At 51.7% G+C, this 21,393-nt stretch overlaps 1 protein-coding gene across 1 annotated transcript in view; it reads left to right on the top strand.

Annotated features, from left to right (window-relative positions):
• The first annotated feature begins 2,416 nt into the window (after positions 1–2,416).
• The window catches only part of GOLM2 (golgi membrane protein 2), a 152,053-nt gene continuing 133,076 nt past the window's right edge, over positions 2,417–21,393 (top strand). The window contains exon 1 of the mRNA XM_086319105.1: positions 2,417–2,494. The gene's annotated coding sequence lies outside the window, so the exon portion shown is untranslated. The remainder of the gene's footprint in view (positions 2,495–21,393) is intronic.

The following is a 21,393-nucleotide window of genomic DNA, read 5'->3' as shown; positions in this document are numbered from 1 at the left end:
ATATATATATGCATATGTATATACAGAAATACATGTATACACACATACATACGTAATGAGTTTAAACTTTCTTATATATATGTGTGTGTGTGTGTGTGTGTGTATGAATGTATATTTATACATACGTTAATATGGGACTTCCCAGGTGGCGCTAGTGGTAAGGAATCCACCTGCCAGTGCAGGAGACTAAGAGATGCGAGTTCGATCCCTGGGTCGGGAAGATCCCTGGAGGAGGGCATGGCAGTGCACTCCAGGATTCCTGCCTAGAGAGTTCCGTGGACAGAGAAGACTGGTGGGCTCTGGTCCATAGGGTCACGCAGATTTGGACACGACTGCGTTCACGAACGCATACATTGATATAGATACAGCTATATCCCATATACATACAGATATGAGTTTTAAAGCAGCAAGCGTCTCCCTGGCCCTGCCCACCACCTGCAGCCCCGACCCCACTCTGGCTCTCTCCCCCCTCCCCTCCCATTATCTCCTCTAATTACTTCAGTGCCTTCTGCCCCTACCATTCTCAAAGGAGGAGTTCCCAACCAGGAGGAGTTTTTTCCCCAGGAGACACGTGTCAGTGTCTGGAAACATTTTTGGTTGTCACTACCCAGGGGAGGGGGCGTCTAGCAGACGGGAGCTGTGGCTGCTACAGAACATTCTGCAGGGCCTGGGACAGCCCCCTGCAACACAGAATTGTGTAGTGTGCAGCAGTTGAGAAACCTGCCTGAGGGCCTCTTCTTGTCAAAGCCACCAGGGGCTCCCGTGATGCCATGTGTGAGAGACTGTCTTACGGGCCGATCGCACGGGGTCCCCTGGGCTCCCAGACTCCTCTCCCTCTTGCTCTGCCCCTGCGCTGTGGGCCACTCGTGCCCCATCCTCGCTATCTGACTCAGTCCTGGCCTTTCTTCACCCAGCAGCTCAGATCGTTGCCAAGCTGACTCTGGAGTCTGTCTAACGGGAGTACCAGCTCTCAGCCTTCCAACTAGGGTCCACAGTAAGCATTTCTTTTCTATTCCTTGGCAGCCTCAGTTTCTTCTTCAGTCACATGGGGCTGATAAAAATAGCACTTTCCTGCCCAGAGTTGTAATAGCTAAATGAGGAAATCCAAATACATGCACGACAGAGAGTTTAATTCATGTTAGCTATTACTATTTTTACTTATGACTCTAAGTCATAAAAATTGCATTTTCTTTAAACTTTTTATCAGAGAGCTTAAAAACAGATACTGAAGACTTACCAGATCAAATTGAGACCAGTGTTCAGTTCAGTCAAATTAAAGCAAAACAAATAAATAAAAGAACACAATCTGAGGATGAACTGTGTGCCAGGCACCATACTAAGACGTGGGATTTATGGTGCAAGAAAGGATTCCTTTTTAAAAAATTTAGATATAACTGGCATATAAGATTATATTACTTTCAAGTGTACAGTGTAATGTTTCAATATTCAAATTTCTATTTTGAAGTGTATTTTAAATTATAATTAACAATTTTAAATGGTAATATCAATATGTAAAGCTTTCATTCAGGTTGATAGATTTTTTTGTCCAGGCTGTGATGAAGCTTCGCCAGATTTTTTGTCCAGGCTGTGATGAAGCTTCGCCTTCCATTTCTTTTAACAAAGGAAAGCTCCGTTTATCTAAATAAGACTTGCAAGAAGAACTATTTTGTTTCAGTTTGTTTAACAGCCTATTGGACATATAATTCACTCATGTAATGGCTGGGTGTCTTTTTTATATAGTTACAGATAGCAACTGCTTATCTTAATGAATCTAGATTCTCTTGAGTTTGTGGAATCACAGAAAATGCAAATATAAAGTGAAATAAAGATACTGCAAGGTGCTATCTGATTCCCACAAGTATCCATAATACCAGTTTTCAAATTTTTATGTTGAAGCCAAACAAATATTTCCTCTGACTGCCTTTCTCAGTAATTATATAAATTTGAATGTATATAATTGTTTCATCCTAAATAAAAAACTTCATTTACCTGCTTTATATAGTGAGGATGTACATAAGAGTTAGACTGAAGTGATTCAATTGTACCAATGTGAGTTGAGTCTGTGCCACATACCAGGCTCTGGAACTCGGCCATGAACAAACAGACATCAGGCCCTGCTCTTATGAAGCTTAGATTCTAGTGCAATAACTGGAGAGAAATAAACTGAATGGAACATCAGATGGTGATGAAAGTGAAAGCGTTAGTCACTTAGTCGTGTCCAACTCTTTGTGACCCCATGGACTGTAGCCCGCCAGGTTCCTCTGTCCATGGGATTCTCCAGGCAAGAATACTCGAGTGGGTTGCCATTTCCTCCTTCAGGGGATCTTCCTGACCCAGGGATCAAACCCAGGTCTTCCGCATTGCAGGCAGAAGCTTTATCATCTGAACCACCTGCTATGAAAAAGCCCAGCGAACTGAGAGAGGAGCTGGAGGAGGGGAGCGGAGGGAGACACGGAGCAGGCCGTGAGGCGTGAGGCAAGCGCGGAAAGTGCAGGTGAAATTTGACATTTTCATCTTTATGTGACGTTTTGGTATTTTGCTCATCGTGGACTTTTTGCATCATTTTTTTATTTTTGAAAAAATCAGTACTTAGTTCCCCAGTCACCTGGCGCCCTTTTACATCTTGCGTTGGTCCCACCCTGGTTTCAGCCCCGGAAGCGGAGTCCGAGTAAATGGGGTCACGGTCACTGAGGAGGGCTCTGGGTGCTGGCCAGGTCTTCAGAATGTCCTCCGTGGTCTGTGGAGCGGCCACTGCAGGGTCTGGAGCAAACAGGTGATGTGACCCACTACCAGCTGGGGACTGTGGGCGCGGAAGCGGGTGCAGAGCGCGGGGAGAGAGCGGGGCCTCGGGACCCGCCGGGGAAGTGCAGTGCGGCTGGGGGCCGCGGTGGAGGCAGCGGGGAGAGGCGGGCGGGCCCTTCCTGGGCCGGCCTGAGAGCGCCCCGGGGCCGGCGTTTCCCAAACAGCTGCGGGCATCGTGGGTGCCAGCCTCTTGCCTCTTTCTGGTTTTAATACGGGTGATTTGTGCAAAACAGGAAGTGCTGCCGTGACAATGGCATTACTTGTGGCTGAGAAATGTGCTTCTGAACACTCGGAAAGCCACTGGCCCCTCGCGCCGTAGCTCAGCCGAGCTGGCAGAGGCCCCCGGCCGGCCCGTCCCCACAGCGCCGTGATTTCCGCGGCTCCGCCCGCAGTGGGGCCTCAGGAGCCGCTCTGCTTCCCGAGCCTTCCAGGAGCTTCCAGCGGCGCGGCCCGGGCACCGCGGGGGGAGGCTGGCCGAGCGCCCGCCGAGCCGCGGGAAGGCGGGAGATCGGTGACGGGGCGTCACAGGAGAGCCTCCCCTGCCGAGGCTTCGGTCCTAGACGTTTCAGTCTGAGGTCGCGGCTGCAGGACGGGGAGCTCAGAGGAGAGCTGATTTCCTGAGACAGGCAGACGGGGCAGCGGCCACGTGCGGTGGACACCGCGCTGGAGTGCGGCGCCCGCCCGCTCAGCAGGAAGTTCTAGCTTTGGTTCCGAGGAATCGGATTTCTCATTTTGATTCACCCTGCTGGCTCAGTCATCTGAACTTCATTTAATCACTTTTCAAAAATCAAATTGTCGTCAAGCCTTGAAGAGAGCGGTCTTTTGGAATCAGAGCCTGATTTGGAGCCTGCCTCTGTGACTTCCTAGCTGTGTCACTTCATGCGGGGTTCTTAACCTCTCTGAGCCTCAGTCCCCCCTGGAGTTTCCATGAGGATGAAATGCAGTTTTAGGTATAAAGCACCCAGCAACAGTCAAATCCCTGCTCCGGCACTTGCTGTCTGTATGGCCACAGGCAAAACACTTAGCCAACCCCTCAGAGTTTCAGTTTCTCCTCCTTGGTATGGGAATAATAATAGTGTCTACATCAGGCGCAGCTGTCTGCATCGAATGAGACGAACCCCTGAATTACATAAACCGAGTACATGGCACACAGTAGGAACTCAGTAAATGGTTACTGTAATTACTGGTATGGTTGGAAATGGTATCTATTATTAACATAACTGTGGGATAACGTGGAATAAACACTGGAGCAAGTTTAATTCTCAGGAGCTCAATGAAATATTTCAGAAGCCCCTTCGCAACCCCTCTGGTTCCCTCGATTCATTCATTCAATGAGTGTTTCCTGAGCGTCTGCGATTCAGTGTGCCAGTCACTTTGTTTGGCACAGGGCGCACGGCAGCGGGCAGAACGGGCATGTTTGCTGCTCTCATGCAGCCTAAGGTCCGGTGGAAGAGTCAGACGATCAAGTAATTCTGTGGACTTAGAATTCCCTAAAGTAACGTGTGCTCTGAAGGAAAAGCTTGGCAGCTCTGAGAATTTATAACCAGGGTGCTGGCTTGGTCTGGGGGGTCAGGGGATGTCTGGAGCAAACAAAGCTTGATCTGAGGTCTGAAGATGAGGGAGAGGATGAAGGCTGTCGCTCGGTGCCTCCCAGGACCCTCGGGGGCTCTAAGGCCTGGCTGCCTTCATGTGGCTCGCTCTGGACTCTTCACCCCCAGGTGTCGGGTCAGGTTGTAATGCTCAGTAATCTGCCTCCCTCCTTTCCTTTGGCGAGACAGGAGCAGACTGGAGAAGGTCAGCGGTGCAAGCACACTTTGCCGAAAGGGGAAGATGTGTGACCCCTGAAAAGGCGGAGGACTGGATGGACACCCTGTCTGAACAGGAAGCCGGAATCCAGGTCCTTCCCAGCTACCTTTATGGACCCAGCACACAAACCCCTGCATTTTTCCTGCCCCGACTTAAACTTTCTTGTGCTGGTGTGAAAACAAGCAAAATGATGCTGAGGATGAAAGTGAAAGTTGCTCGATCATGTAGGGCTCTTTGTGACCCCATGGACTACACAATCCATGGAATTCTCCAGGCCAGAATACTGGAGTGGGTACCCTATCCCTTCTCCAGGGGATCTTCCCAACCCAGGGATTGAACCCAGGTCTCTCACATTGCAGGCAGATTCTTTACCAGCTGAGCCGCCAGGGAAGCTCCTGATGCTGAGGAGGCTGGCTGCTAGTTTCTCCTTCCAGGCAGGGCCTGGAGACTCCAGCTCGATGGAACTAAAACAGAAAATGCCTTTGATCTTTCTTCAATGATTTGCAGAAATCTTGATTCCAACCAGAGGCCTAATCCCTCAGCCTTGCCTCTCTCAGAGGCAACCATTTCTGGAAGCTTCACATCACATTCAGGTTGAGGTGTCTCTTTAGGAAAAGCATCTTAGATTCCAATTTTGATCACCCACTGAACCCCTTCAGTTGCCTTCCCTTTTCTTACTTTTTTTTTTTTTTTTTTTGCCATTAACTTTTAAATAGCTACAATTACCTGGCATACAATAGTTACCTAGGTTTAAAAAAAAATTTTTTTTGAGAGGGCCTCCTTTTAGCTAAGCAGTTGCAAACAATAGCTGATTATACTTCTAAATTCTTTTGACACAAGCAATTGCTTCTTTTCCAAAGCATGCTCTGAATGCTGTAATATTTCTCTCCTTTAGCAGTTTTGCCTGGATCTCACCCACTGAAAATCCAGCTGCAAATATCTGGCATTCCTTGCCCCTCTGGTCAGCCACACAGTTTAACCTTCTGGGGCTCTGTATGTCAGCCTAAAGCCTCCAGGAAAATGAAAAGGCCAGCATGTGTTTCTGGCCCTGAATCTCTGCTTCTTTATGAACATCATCCCCTTTGGGGTGTAGGTTAGGGTGTTGCCGTGGATAAAGTCTCCAGTAGTTTGTGTGTGCCTGTGATAAAAAAGACATAATCTAAAATTTACCATGTCAGCCAATGGCACCCCACTCCAGTGTTCTTGCCTGGAGAATCCCAGGGACGGGGGAGCCTGGTGGGCTGCAGTCCATGGGGTCACACAAAGTCGGATACGACTGAAGCGACTTAGCAGCAGCAGCAGCAGCCATTTTTCAGTGTGAAACGCATCGGCATCAAGCTTATTCATAATGTTGTTCAACCTTCACCCCTTTTGTTGTTCAGTCGCTAAGTTGTGTCTGACTCTTTGTGACCCCATGGACTTTAGCACTCCAGGCTTCCCTGTCCTTCCCTATCTCCCAGAATTTGTCCAGATTCATGTCCACTGAGTCAGTGATGCGGTCTAACCATCTCATCCTCTACCGTCCCCTCCTCCTGCCTTCAGTCTTTCCCAGCATCAGGGTCTTTTCCAAGGAGTCAGCTCTTCGCAAAGTATTGACGCTTCAGCTTCAGCATCAGTCCTTCCAATGAATATTCAGGGTTGATCTCCTTGCAGTCCAAGGGACTCTCAAGAGTCTTCTCCAGCACCACAATTCAAAAGCCTCAATTCTTAGGTGCTCAGCTTTCTTTATAGTCTAACTCTCACATCCATACATGACTACTGGGAAAACTATTATGGAACTCTGTCACTTCTTCGCCACTATCCCTTTCCAGAACATGTTTGTTAAGTGTTTATTTTATTTGTCTGTGCAGGGTCTTTGTTGTAGCATGTGGAGTCTGGTTTCTGCACTGGAAATTCAGAGCCTTAGCCACTGGACCACCAAGAAAGTCCCCATAATGTTTTCTTTTTTGTTGTTGGGGACCATTTTTAAAGTCTATATTGAATTTTTTTCAATATTGCTTGCTTTATTTTTGGATTTTTCACCATGAGCCATGTGGGATGCTTCGAAAGCAAAGCCTTAACTACTGGTCCATCAGGGACGTCCCCCCTAGATGTTCTCATCGTCCTGAACAGAAGCTCCGTATACTGGGCAGTATCTCCCCGTTCTTCTCTGCCGCAGCCCCTGGTATCTGCTATTCTACTGTCTCTACGAATTCGCCAATTCTAGGTGTCTCATACAAGCAGTGGAGAAGGCGATGGCACTCCACTCCAGCACTCTTGCCTGGAAAATCCTATGGCTGGAGGAGCCTGGTGGGCTGCAGTCCATGGGGTCGCTAAGAGTCGGACACGACTGAGTGACTTGACTTTCACTTTTCACTTTCCTACATTGGAGAAGGAAATGGCAACCCACTCCAGTGTTCTTGCCTGGAGAATCCCAGGGACGGGGGAGCCTGGTGGGCTGCCGTCTATGGGGTCGCACAGAGTCGGACACGACTGAAGCAACTTAGCAGCAGCAGCAGCATACAAGCAGAATTAGGCAAGAGCTGTCCTTTTACGATCGGCTTATTTTGCGTGGCACAGTGCACTCAGGCTTCGTCCACGCTGTGGCCCGTGTCAGAATGTCATTTCTTTTTATGGCGGAATAGGATTCTGTTGACGGTGATGCTGCTTGTTCTGTGCCCGTTTGTCTGTTGTTGGACACAGGTTGTTTCCATTGACTTTTGTCTAATAACCTTTAACATCATAGATGGGATCTCCTCTGTGACTTACGACCAATTGAACAACACCTTTGATTTCCTTTATTTTGTTCTCTGGAACTAGGATATCAAACAGGGCAACCTGGACCAGGGCTGGGATAAGCTAGGGGCTGGCGCAGGGGAAACGTGGGTAGCTGGTTATGTACGGACCTTTGCAGAGCCGGTCGGAGAGCGCACCCTGGATGGATGGGGCTGCACGACACAGGGTTTCTGACTCTACAGTAAAAGAGACTTTTCCTTTAAACTCATTCACTTATTCACTCACTCATTCATACTCATTCCAATATTACTGAACACCGCAGTGAGCTCAGCCCTCCCTGAACTTTGAACCGCTAGAGGCGAGAGACATGTGTTTAAATCACCACTGGGGCTTCTCTGGTGGTCCAGTGGTTAAGACTTTAGCCTCCAATGTAGGAGATGTGGGCTTGATTCCTGATCCAGGAACTAAGATCCCACATGCCTCATGGCCAAAAAAAAAAAACAAAACCATAAAACAGAAACGGTATTGTAACAAATTCAATAAAGACTTTAAAAATGGTCCACTTCAAAAAAAAAAGATATTTAAAAAACTCTGCTGCTGACAGTACCTAAGGGTTGGGGTTTGGTGAGGAAAAGCATGGTGCTCTGGGGACACAGCGGGGCCCCCACCTGTACTCGGGAGCCAGGAAAGTCTGCGGAGTAAGTCACACCTGTGCCAAGGAGAGGGCGGCAGAGGGGCCAGGCTTGCATCTGGAAGAGAAGCACTGCAGTGGGCTTAGCTGGGTGACCTGTGGTTGGAGGTGGGGGTGCTGAAACTCCTGAAAGGCAGGAAAAGTGAAGCCACAGGTGTGGGCCAGGGCCTTTTGGGGAGGGTCCTTGTATGGTGCTTGGGCTTCATCCTGGGGCAAAAGAGAAGTCCTGATGGCTTTGAAGTAGGAAACGGGCAGATCGGAAGAAAGAGATCCTGTCCTTCCCTTGCAGAAGGCCTCTACTGGAAAACCACGGGAGCCGACGTCTGCAGGACACTTTCTGAGTGCAAGGTGCAGCTCTGTGCCTCAGGCTTCCTCTCTCATTAGTCCTCACAGCAGCTGACCAAGATAAGTGACAGCGAGACAGAGGCCTGGAGAGAAACTCACCAAGGCCTCCAAGCGGGGGTGGCAGGATGCAGACCCAACGCCACCCAGGCTATTCCGCGAGGTCCAGGCTATTCCGTGAGGTCCAGGCTATTCAGCGTGGTCCAGGTTATTCCGCGTAGTCCAGGCTATTCCGTGTGGTCTAGGCTATTCCGCGTGGTCCAGGCTATTCCGTGTGGTCTAGGCTATTCCGCGTGGTCCAGGCTATTCCGCGTGATCCAGGCTATTCCGTGTGGTCTAGGCTATTCCGCGTGGTCCAGGCTATTCCGTGTGGTCTAGGCTATTCCGCGTGGTCCAGGCTATTCCGCGTGATCCAGGCTATTCCGTGTGGTCTAGGCTATTCCGCGTGGTCCAGGCTATTCCGCGTGATCCAGGCTATTCCGTGTGGTCTAGGCTATTCCGCGTGGTCCAGGCTATTCTGCGTGATCCAGGCTATTCCGCGTGGTCCAGGCTATTCCTCGTGATCCAGGCTATTCCGCGTGATCCAGGTTATTCCGCGTAGTCCAGGCTGTTCCACGTGGTCCAGGCTATTCCACGTGGTCTGGGCTATTACGTGTGGTCCAGGCTATTCCGTGTGGTCTGGGCTATTCCACAAGGTCCAGGCTTTTCCACGAGGTCCAAGCTTTTCCACGAGGTCCAGGCTGTTCCGCGTGGTCCAGGCTATTCCACGAGGTCCAGGCTGTTCCATGAGGTCCCTGGAGCAGAAGCAACCACATCTCCTGGGAGCTTGATAGAAATGTGGACCCTTAGCCCAAATCCAGACTTCTGGATCAAAGCCTGTATTTTCACAGGGTCCCCAGGTGATTCTCCCTGACATCTCAGAAGCATGGATGGTGATTCCCCAAGCCGGCCGCACGTTAGATTCTCCTGGGCGGTTTTGAAAATCCTTGGTGCCCATCTTGCACTCCCAGATCAATTACATCAGAATCTCTGGGGCAATCAGCAGACAATTGGTTTAAGAAAATAGGGCACATATATACAATGGAATATCACTCAGCCATGAAAGGACTGAAATATTACCATTTTCAGCAATGTGGATGGACCTAGAGATTATCAGACTAAGTGAAGTAAGTCAGACAGTGAAGTAAATAAGACCATGAAGTAAGTGAGGAAGACAAATACTATGATATCACTTGTATGTAGAATCCAAAAACATAATACAAATGAATCTATATACAAAAAGAAACAGACTCACAGACATAGAAAGCAAAATTTTGGTTACCAAAGGGGAAAGGAAGAGACAGTGAATGAGGACCATGGGGTTAACAGACACAAACTCCCATACGTGGAGGAGGTGAGCGACAAGGGTTTACCGTATGCACGGGGACTATAGTCAATATCTCATAACAACTGTAATGGAAAATAATCTGAAAAAAATATATATATATATGTAACTGAATCACTCTGCAGTATACCTGAAACTAACACAATATGGTAATATCAATTATATTCAATTAAAGAAACAAGGATTTCTGGGGCATCAGAATTTGTCGAAGCTCCCTGGAGCTCCTGCACTGTGAGTCCCTGTTTCCAGGGAGGGCAGGCTAACTCCTCCAGGGAAACTGGACCCAAGCCTGCAGCACCCACCCAGCAACTGCGGGCTCTGAGACTTCAAGACCCGGGGCTGGCTGCTGGCCTGGGGGGCCACCGGGGGCGCCCAGTCCCGAGCAGAGGCTGCTCATGGGCGGTCTGTGCTGGGGCTGGCCTGGGCTTCTGACCCCAGCCCTGCAGAGCAGCCCGTGGCACGGGCAAGCAGAAGAAAGGGGGCCTTTGTGCCTTTTCTGAGGGAAGCACACAGTTTGCAAGTCGGTGGAAACAAAGAGAGGAACTGTTGGTAGCCCTCGTCCTGCCGTGCCAAGCAAACAGGAGGTCAGGAGGGCGCAGGACATGGCACAGCCCTGCTGCCCCAGGCGATGTCCGCACGCCCACTGCCGCCACCGGGAGCTGAGGGTCTCCAGGGCCTGCCCCGGGCAAAGCCAATCAGCAGGGCGCAGAATTCCCTGAAAGTCCCCCAGGGGGACCCCAATCTGTTCTTCTCTGGAAAGCTGAGCTCTGCCGCCCTCGGCAGTTTGCTCCTGATGCCTGACGGACCTGGGGGTGAGCCTGGGCCCCCGTCCCCCTGGTCAGGTCAGGGCCGAGAGGACCCCCAGTCCCGTGAGAGCACAGACTGAAGCCTGTTGGGGTCACTGCTGGCCTTCGGGCCACAGGCTGGTGATGAGGCGTGAAGTTAACAGTCACAGTCCCAGGTCGGGGCCAGGGGGTGGCAGGGGGTACAGTAGACGGGGCAGTCAGCCTGCCGGTTTCCTGGGCACCTGTGGAACGCGGGCGAGGCCCTTTGGGAAAGCAAGCAGACGGGCGGGAGCCGGGCTGCCCCTCTGCTCTGCTGGAGCCGGAGCCCTATCCCGGCCGCGCCCCTTGGCGGGGTCCCCACGGGGCCAGGAGCACGCGGTGCAGGTGACCCCGTGCTGGGCTTCGGACCGAACACCAGAGACAGAGCCTGCGACTGTGGAGCGTCCCCCCGCAGCACCACCTGTGCCCCGCTTCTCTGGACAGTCAAGAGCCTGATGTAGCCCACCTTACATGGCAGGCCAAAACGGTCACATGTTGGGGGCAGGTAGCAGGTTGAGATAATGTTGGCAGAAAGAAGAATGTCGGCATTGATTGGCAGGCAGAGGAGGGAAGCTATTTTCAAGATAACCGGGTGCAAGGGAAAAAGAAGGGACGGCGCGCTCCAAGAGCAGAGAGCAGAGGGAAGGCGGGCTCCCCGAGGGTGGGGTGAACGAGGGCAGAAGGAGGCGGCAGGGGTCCCAGGCAGGGGGTTGGCTAAGGGCAGACTGAGGCTCGTACAGAGTGAAACATCTCAACCTGTCAGATGTGACTTCCCGCCGCAGGGCTTGATCCCAGGACATCAGTGGCTGGCCCATGGCGTGTTTTATTTGTAAACCTGAACATCTTTAGAAAATGGAAGAATGTCACACGTGACCCTGAGAGTTCTGAGATGCCAGCTCCGCTGCAGCTGGGCTGCCGGAACTGGAGCTGCCTGCTCACCGCAGTCCCCGCTCACGCTGCCGGCGTTCTGCCTTCCCCACCCCACGCCCCAGCTTCTGCGCCCGCTCCCCATGGACACTGCAGATCGCTGCTGCTCCTGCTCTTGATAATGGTGGTTCTCTTCTATCGAGAGCCTGTGAGTGTGTGTGTGTGTCTCTGTGTACGTGTGTCTGTTCATGCACGCACATGCCAGGCACACGGGTATGCCAGCTTTCTCTTAACTTCAGTTAATCTCCCCGTCTTTCATCTGAGGATGACAGCTGCACAAAACCAAACGTACCTTTCTCCTGAACAGATTTTGCAGACTTTCCAGGCGATGTGCCAAATTGCTAGATGGTATTTGCATTAAATAATGCTCTCAGTGCATTTTCTTCTTTCGGTTTTAAGGATTTCCCAGCCTGCCTTAAGGCGACATTTCCTTTATGCCACAGTTTACAGCTTGCACAGCGTTTCTTGAACCCACGTGAATTCATTTTATTCTTCCAGCAGCTGCGTGAGGTCAGGTAGCTGGGGTCTCCTTCCTGTGCTCCTTTGGAGAAATCAACTAGCCAAGAAGCTAAATGACTTCCCTTGGTCCTGCAGTGATTTTGAAGAAATTTGGGCACAGTTCTCTGGAACCCTAAGCTGAGTCCTTTGTGTGGACTCATGAAAAGCATAGCTATGAGGCTCTGATCTCCATCCAGAGTACGTGTGTGACTGCTGTTTTAGCCGCTCAATAGCCATGAGGCTTTGGACAAAGTGCTCAGTTTACCTGTGCTTTCTTTTCTGTGAGATGATGATGACCCACATCCAGGGAGTGTTGTGTGCATTAAGTGTGGTGATGCATGGGAAGCATTTAGACCAACGCCTGGCATACAGTGAACTTTCAATAAGCGTGTGTGCCGCGTGCTGTTGTGTCTGGCTCTGTGACCCCACGGACTGTAGCCCACCAGGCTCCTCTGTCCACGGGATTCTCCAGGCAAGAATACTGAAGTGGGCTGTATTCCCTTCTCCAGGGGATCTTCCCGGCCCAGGGATTGAACCTGCATCTCCTGAGGCTCCTATATTGCAGGTAGATTCTTTACCTGCTAAGCCATCAGGGAAACCCCCAATAAATATTACTATCAGTACAAAATGATTGCTATCTGTTCCTTTGGGAAATGCTCCATATTATTTGGGGTACAGGCTAAGTTGTAACAAAAAGACCCCATAAAGGATAGAAATGTATTTCTCCTTCACCTCATAGCTAAGAGGAGCCTAGTCAGTCCAGGACAGGTGAACAGCTCTGCTCCGCAGGGTCATTCAGGAGCCCAGGCTCCCTCCATCGTGTTGTTCCCCATCCCCCACGAAGCCCTCTTCTGCACCCCCAAAGCTGGCTCAGCTTCACGTCCCCCTCCTGCTCCCACCTAGAGAAAGAGGAGGAAAGGGTGATGGACAGCCAACAGCCCCTTCTCTTTTTAATAATTACTTAGGTTATTTCTTTAATTTATTTATTTATTTTGGCCATGCTGCTGGCATGTGGGATCTCAGTTCCCTAACCAGGGGTTGAACCTGTACCCACAGCAGTGAAGTTGGGGAGTCCCACCCACTTGACCACCAGGAAACTCCCAACCCCCTTCTAAAGGCCATTGCTCAGAGGTTGTTCGCGTCCTCCAATTGACCAGAGCTTGGGCCCTGAAGTTGCAGGTGAGTTCTGGGAAACATATCCTGTGACTGGGCCAACTAAATATGCTCAACTAAAACTTATTCTCCTGTTAAAAGGAAGAAAGGGAGAGTGGAAATTGAGACTAGTTCGCCATCTCTATGCCGTGTTGCCAGAGATGCATGCTCTGAATTTGAAGTCATTGACATCGTCTCTGCCTGCCCGTTTCTCAGCCTATTGGTGCTCTGTATCTTATCTACTGGATGCCTGCTTTACTCTTGAGTTTCTTTAGCAAAATTCACGGGTGGCTCTTGGCTCCATATTTCAGATAAATATCTCTGTTGACAGTGAGATGCTGTCCAGCAGGCTGATCAGACCGACTGGGCCCTGAATTGGACAACAACTTGTTCCTTCACTGCCCGAATCTCCCAGCAAGAGTGGCACTGGGCTCTGTTTTAAATGTTTTTCCTTCTGGATTTTTTGATAACTTTCTCAATATGCTAAGCAAATTTCATATTCCCTTGTCTCTAGAGAGGCACTATCCCTGGGACCTCGGGTCTCTGGCGGCTGGTTGAGGAAGGGCACCTGTACGCCGTCCAGTCCCCAGGAGGAAGGGCACCTGTACGCCGTCCAGTCCCCAGGAGGAAGGGCACCTGTACGCCTTCCAGTCCCCAGGACTCTACCTTAGCATGTGCTGAGGAGGGAACCATATTCCCACCACATCAGGAATTATCTGTGAGCCCACAAAGCTGTGATAAAGAAGCCAGGTCACTTGTTGGGTGGACGGATGGGCAGCCACGTGTCCTGAACCTCTGTGATCTTAGAGTTCAACCGTCATGACGTATACCTCCCTGAAGTCAAAGTTAAGGGACAGCGTGGCTTGGTGAAAGGAGTGTGGTCAACGTCCCATTCTCATTACCGCAAGTAGCTGAGATGGGACAGGTCAAGGCAGGGACGGCCGCTTGTTTCAGGGGAGCTTACTCCAGGGCCGGAGAAGGTGCAGTGATGAGTTCTGCCTAAGAGATGAAGAAGGAAATTTGTATTTGTTGAGGGCCTACTATGTGCCAGGCACCTACGAGAAGCAGAAGTTGGAACAGTAAACAACAAGGCAGCTATTGGAGTTCACAACCTAAGAATTACTCAGGGCTTCCCCGGTGGCTCAGCTGGTAAAGAATCCACCCGCGATGCCAGAGACCTGGGTGGGGAAGATCCCCTAGAGAAGGGAAAGGCTGCCCACTCCAGTGTTCTGGCCTGGAGAATCCCATGGACTGTATAGTCCATGGGGTCACGAAGAGTTGGACACGACTGAGCCACTCTCACTAACCATTGTGTTTAATCCTTCTAATCTCTGCAAAGGATTAATATAAAGGATTTCATGCTTCATAGACAAAAATGTTGAGCTGAGAGAGAGAAATAGTAAAGACCCACATCTGTCTGAGTCTAAACATCCTGCTTTTCCATCATTACTCTGTCTGCCCCCAGGCCCTTTCTTGTTGAAGAGCATCTGGTCTACACGGAAGAGACTGTGATCCCTCTGCCAAACGCCTGAGCCGGTGACTGTTGCTACCTCAGGGGTCAGCTTGTTTGACTGTGGTGGTTATCGTCTGTCTCTAGCCGGCATCACTCTCTGACCACTCTTGTGCACTTGTCCTTCCGCCCGGCCGAACCCCACTCCTAGGACGTTTCTGCCGTGCTCCTCCCCGGGGTGCTGACTGGGGTGCTGCCTGCTGCTGCTGGGACGGCTCGACCATGACTTTCTGGGCCGTTGCCTCCCTGGGGCTCAAGGAAACCCTTCCAGGTATCCCTAGGTCCTGCCCTGTCCGTTGCCACTGGCATCTCCTCCTGACTGTTCTCTTTCATTAACCCTCTCCTTTTTAGGACTTGTTTATTGTTTGTTTATCTGGCTGGTGCCAGGCAGGTGTTAGCTGCGGTGCTCGGGACCCTTGTGCTCTGTGGTCGTTGCAGTGCGGTAGCTCGGTTGCCGCATGCAGGCTCTAGTTCCCCGGCCAGGGATCCAACCCAGGCCCCTGCACTGGGAGCTCTGAGTCTTAGCCACTGGACCACCAGGGAAGCCCCCCATCAATGCTGCTTCTTTTTTAAAATAATCTTTTAAATTTACTTATTTATTTGTTTTTGTTGTTCTGAGTCTTTGTTGCTGCTCAGGCTTTTCTCTAGTTTCCGCAAGGGGGACTACGCTGCACTTGCGGTGTGAGGGCTTTTCACTGCAGCGGCTGCTCTGATTGTGGAGCACAGGCTCTGGGGTGCTCAGGCTTCAGTAGCCGTGGCTCCCGGCCACAGAGCACAGGCTCAGTAGTCATGACCCGTGGATGGACTCGGCTGCTCCGAGCGCGTGGGCGCCTCCCAACCCAGGGATCAGTCCTGAGTCTCCTGCACTGGTAGGCAGATTCTTCACCACCGAGTCCCAGGGCAGCCCCCAACCCTTCTGAACTTGCATTTCACTGTCATTGCCATTGACGGAGAACCCACCTTGTCCATTGATAAAACTGAACAGGTTTAAGGTCCCAGGAACCTCTCTTGAAGTCCTCCTGCTCAACCACCAACGCATCCCCTGCTCTTCCTCTCCTCCCCCATGCCAAGTGAGGGCTGTGCCCCAGCCCACGGCCGCTTCCCCTTGTACCCCTGGAGCCTCCAGTCGTTTCTCTTCCACCCTCAGCCTCTTCTCCACCAAGACTTCTCATAGGTACGTGTTCAGTCTCTCCAGCCTGACAAATAAATACCCTGTTCTTGATCCCAGACTTCTAACCTCTCTCCTCAGTTTCCCTTTCTCTCGCCCGTCGTGGCGAACCTTCTTGAAAGAATCATCTGCACTGCCTGGCTGGCTGGGCCGCCCTCCATCACCCATTGCAATCTGCCTTCTGTTCTCAGGATCAGTGCCCAGACTGAAGTCACTAGAGAGAGCCATACTCCAGGTCCAGACAGTGCTTTTCCTCCCTGCTCTGACTCCCTCTTTCTGGGAGCAGAGGTGTGTCGGAGGCGTGACAGCAGCAGCCCGAGTGGCTGGCACCCGGGGAGTGAACGTGAAGAGGAGCTGGGAAGGTAGACAAGAAGTGGATCGGGAAGGGTGCGTGATGCCTGAAGGAGTGCGAACTTCATCCAGGGTCCGAGCAGGGCTCCCTGGGCCGTCCTGCCGGGGCTGTCTGCTCAGAGCCCCCTCCCGCTCCTCAGTGCTCCCCAAACGCTTGGACAGGGAGTTGCTTTGGTGACTCCTCCTCCCTCCCGCCTGGGGCTAACTCCCAGCTGTCAAGTCAGCTCGTGCGGACCTCCAGACCATAACTGCCTGGTCCTGTCATCATAGTGTCACGAACCTCTCTCCACACTGGCAGTTCTGAGGCTTAAGTGTGTTGCCAGCACACAGAAGGTGCTCTATAAATGGCCAAAGAAGCCCATCTTTTTTTTTTTTTAATTCAGTCCAGTTCAGTCACTCAGTCGTGTCCGACTCTTCGCGACCCCATGAATCACAGCACGCCAGGCCTCCCTGTCCATCACCAACTCCCGGAGTTCACTCAGACTCACGTCCATCGAGTTGGTGATGCCATCCAGCCATCTCATCCTCTGTCGTCCCTTTCTCCTCCTGCCCCAAACCCCTCCCAGCATCAATTTTTTAAATTAATGAATTCATTTATGGCTGCATCCTGCCCTAGTTGTGGCTCTCTGGGTCTTCTGCGGCAGTGGGTGGGCTTCTCTCTCAGTGAGGCACCTGGACTCAGCCTCTGTGAATTGTTACCCTGTGGCACGTGGACTCACTTCCCCACCCAGGGATCAAACCCACACCCTCTGCCCTGGAGGCAGCTTCCCAACCGCTGGACCGTCAGGGAAGTCCCAACCCACCGTTTTTTCAGAAACCTTTAACTCTTATAAAGCCCAGCACACTAAGTGAAGGTGCCTTGTAACAGCTCTTCTAGGTGTGTCTGATTTTTAAATAGAGGCATCATTTGGCTTTAATAATCAGACGTTCAGGAACGGCACATCCAGCTGACCCAGGACGCAACAGAGGCCCTGACTAGCGCGCTCCCGGGGGTCAAGCAGAGGGACGCGCCCAGGCCCTTCTCACAGCTGCTTCCTCTGGACTCCGGGGTCCTGCACTCGTGCGTGATTGCATTTGACTCAGGGTTCACATACAGCGGGACTCAAGGCCCAAGGTTGGAACTGGGGTCCCGGTGCGGGTAGCTGCGTATTGATTTGAGGCGGATTCGACTTTCTGCCAACAGCCTGGCTTTCCTCAGCCGGGAGTACCCTGAGGCTGGACAAAGTGCTGCCGGAAGGGAACCCGCGGTATCCCAGAAGGGCTGGTTGCAACTCACTCTGATGCTGTGGTCAAGCAGAAGCAAAGCTTTGTGTTTTGCAGAAGACGGCCTTGTGTGTTATTAATACGACGCAATGTTACTTACTGTACTTGAAATGCGCTTGCTTCCCAATACAGTCTGCAATGCTGAGTCCTGTCCAATAAGGCAACTGGCTGTCTGTCCAGCTCGGTGGACCAAGGCAGGTCTAGTGGCCCAGACCCCGAGAAGCCTTACCCCATCACCCCCGGGACCTCTGCTTCTCCTCCGAGCCCGGGCTCCGCCGTGGCTGAGAACGTCTGCTGGGACCCGACACCCGACAGTGTGCGCGTCGGGACCCAGGAGGTTTGCAGGTGACAACTCGGCCTCAGACTGACTTCTGCAGAAGAGACGGATGTACTGACTCGGACGTCTAGAGGGAGATCTGTGTTTAAACGTGGTTCTTTGTGGGTCCAGAGCGGACATCCTTGAGGCCCGGCTCTCCCTTACATCCCTGCGTCTGCTTCCTTCTCTGTTGGCTCTTTCACGAGCCAGCTCTCTCCTGGGACTGTCTTAGTCTGTTGGCTCCACTAAAACAAAAATAGCACAGATGAGGTGGCTTAAACAGTAAACATTTACTTCTCACAGTTCTGGAGATGGGGAAGTCCAAGATCAAGGCGCCGGCAGACTTGGTGTCTGATGAAAGCCCAGCTCCCAGCTTGTAAATGGCTGTCTTATTGCTATGTCCTCACATGAGAGAAGGGGAAGGAGAGTTCTCTAGGGTCTTATCAGGGTGCTGATTGATTCATGAGGGCTCCACTCTCATGCCCAAATAAGCTCCCCGAGGCCCTGCCTTCTAACAGCAACATATTAGGGTTAAGATTTCAATACATGAATTTTGGGGACATAGAAGTATTCAGTCCATTGCAGTGACCGTCTCAAACCAAACACTCCAATCATGGTGTTGGGGTATATTGGCTGGTCACCTAGGTCTGAGATGGTGATTGACAGCCCCACCAAGTCGGAGACAGTCTCCAACTGTCTGGGCTCGTGTTAGCCTCTTCCAGCTGCTGCAACAATTCATCACAAAAGGGGCGGCTAAAAACAGCAGAAATGCGTCCTCTCACAGTCCTGAAGGGCAGAAGTTCTAAATAAAGGCATCAGCAGGGCCACACTCCTTCTGAAGCCTAAGGACGTAATTCCTCCTCACCTCTTCCAGCTCCTTTGTTGTTGTCCTTTACTCGCTGCTGCTGCTGCTGCTGATTCGCTTCAGTCGAGTCCGACTCTGTGCGACCCCATAGACGGCAGCCCACCAGGCTCCCCCATCCCTGGGATTCTCCAGGCAAGAACACTGGAGTGGGTTGCCATTTCCTCCTCCAATGCATGAAAGTGAAAAGTGAAAGTGAAGACGCTCAGTCGAGTCCGACTCTTCAAGACCCCATGGACTGCAGCCCACCAGGGTCCCCCGCCCATAGGATTTTCCAGGCGAGAGTACTGGAGCGGGTTACCATTTCCTTCTCCATCTTTACATGCTAGGTCATGTCTGACTCTTTGTGACCCATGGATTGTACAACCCGCCCCCTGCCCCCAGGCTCCTCTGTCCATAGGATTTCCCAGGAAAGAATGCTGAAGTGGGTTGCCATGCCCTCCTCCAGGGGACCTCCTGACCCAGGGGCGGACTGGCATCTCCTGCCCTGGCAGGAGGATTCTTTACCACTGAGCCACCTGGGGAGCCCTCCAGCGTCTTTGGCCTCAGGCCATCCTTGGCTTCCAGCTGCACCACTCCAATCCCTGCCTCCATCTCCACACGACCATCCCTTCTGTGATTCTCCTGTTCTGTCTCTTTTGTCTCCTCTTATAAGGACACCTGTCATTGGATTCAGGACCCAGTGGATTAATCCATAATGATCTCATCTTGAGATCCTTTGCTTAATTACATCTGTAAAGATCCTTTTTCCAAATAGGATCACGTTTGCAAGTACTGGTTGTTAGGACTTGAGCAAATCTTTGGAGAGGAGTCGAGGCATAATTTCCTGGAGGAGGAAGTGCAACCCACTCCAGCATTCTTGCCTGGAGGATTCCATGGACAGAGGAGCCTGGTGGGCTACAGTCCATGGGGCCGCACAGAGTCGGGCATGACTGAGCGACCAGGCACACACACAGAGGCACAGCTCAGCCCTTTACAGGGCAGAAGGGGTAGTAGATGTCCACTCGGCTCCGCTCCTTGACTTGGCAGCATCCATCCACACCCTTTTCCCATACGAACAATTTCAGAAATGCACCCGACCCCCATCCCCATGCTGGAGCAGGTTGCTCACATAAAAGGCAAGCCAGCGGATATACAATCTTCTGGATCAGGTCTGAGTGCTGCTCTTCATAGTCTGTTAACTGACAGCTAAATGATCATTTTAAACACCCCCAGCATTTAATAGCGGAGGAAAGTAAGATACCTGGAATAAAACCACCTGCTTTTAGTAAAGGGGAGAAGGGGACCCGGCACCCTGCAGGCAGTCCCCAGCGTCCTGCAGAAGAGCACCGGCAGGGAGCCACAGCGGATATCCTGAAGCACGTGCGCTCCTCCATCCGCCAGGGCCGCCTGGGGCTCTGTCGCTGGGAGACTCTCCCGAGTCCATGGCCCTCCTAGGTGGATCAGAGAGAACGTCCTTTCTGGAAACTGTAGACTCTAGCAGGCCACTCACTGTCTGAGGACGTCAGTCCAGAAGTCTGGGTCTGACCCCACCGATTGAGCAGTCTTGTGCCGTGGTTGCAAGACTGAGATGTCTCTGGCAGTTTGACTCTCTAAGCTCTTAGACAATCGCTAGGAAGTTAGTGTCCTAATGATTTCACGAGCTGCACCCAGAGCCAGAACCCAGACGGGCCACGCTCTAGAATGGGGAGCCTGACCTCACCACGTCTGTCTCCTGACAGATGCCTCTGTGCCCTGCCCTTGCCCAGCTCTCCTTCGGACTTCGTCCGCTCGGCCTCTGCCCTGGACACGCTGGGCTGAGCTGAGGGAGGCCCCGTGCCCTAAGGCTGGGCCGCCAGGGCACAAGATGCTTCCCATGGGCAGGGAGTGCCCGCAGGGCAGCTGGAGGGAGAAGCCCCCCAGGGCTCCTCTCCCAGCCCCCTCTGCGTTTTCCTTCTCCAGCCTGTGCTTGCACCAGCGTCAGCCTAGGGCAGGAGCCTGACTGTTGCAATCCTAAAAAAAATTATTTTCTCACCCTCAGCTCAGTTGAATTTCTGGCCCCAAGCAGAAAGAGGCTTTGGTTTTCCCTTTCCCCACTTTCAGAAAGGCCCAGCTGAGACTCAGTGTATCTTTTCCTATAGAACCTCACTAAAGATTGGAGAAATTGCCAACATGCTCCAGAAACCTGACTTTAAGAAAAGAAAGAAAACAGGTCCTCTAAATTTCCAACCTCACCAGATTCAACTGGAGAGTTTACTGACTTGGCTTCACTTTACAGATGCAGCTGACGTCCTGGTCAGAGGGGAGGCTTCACACTGCCCTGCTCTCCACCCCAGTACAGCCAATTTCCAAAATCCTGCTCCTGGTACAAAATTCTGTGCTGCTTAGGACCCGTTTGATTGTGCTTGGATCTGCAACTCTCTACTCAGTGGGAATCAGGAATGTCTAGTTCCAGACACTCAGTGAGGACTTTGTCTCTCGCTTTGTCCTTCTGTGATTCTCTGGTCCTCCTTTTGGGCTTCCCTGGTATCTCAGATGGTGAAGAATTTGCCTGAAATTTACCTTGCTTTGATTCCTGGGACTGGAAGATCCCCTGGAGAAGGGAATGGCAACCCACTCCAGTATTCTTGTCTGGAGAATCCCACGGACTGAGGAGCCTGGTGGGGCTCAGTCCAGGGGGTCGCAAAGAGTCGGATGGGACTGAGCAACTGAGCACAGTCCTCCTTTCTGCTTTGCTCTCGATTCGGCTCTGTTTTCAAGCTCATTTTCACAGGGCCTAGAAGGATCGGGCGTCCATTCACAT

Source organism: Bos grunniens, chromosome 10 (assembly GCF_055505025.1).
Source record: "Bos grunniens cultivar Pamir isolate PY7600 chromosome 10, Bosgru_T2T1.0, whole genome shotgun sequence".
NCBI lineage: Eukaryota > Metazoa > Chordata > Mammalia > Artiodactyla > Bovidae > Bos > Bos grunniens.
This window is presented reverse-complemented; position numbering and strand designations above follow the sequence as displayed.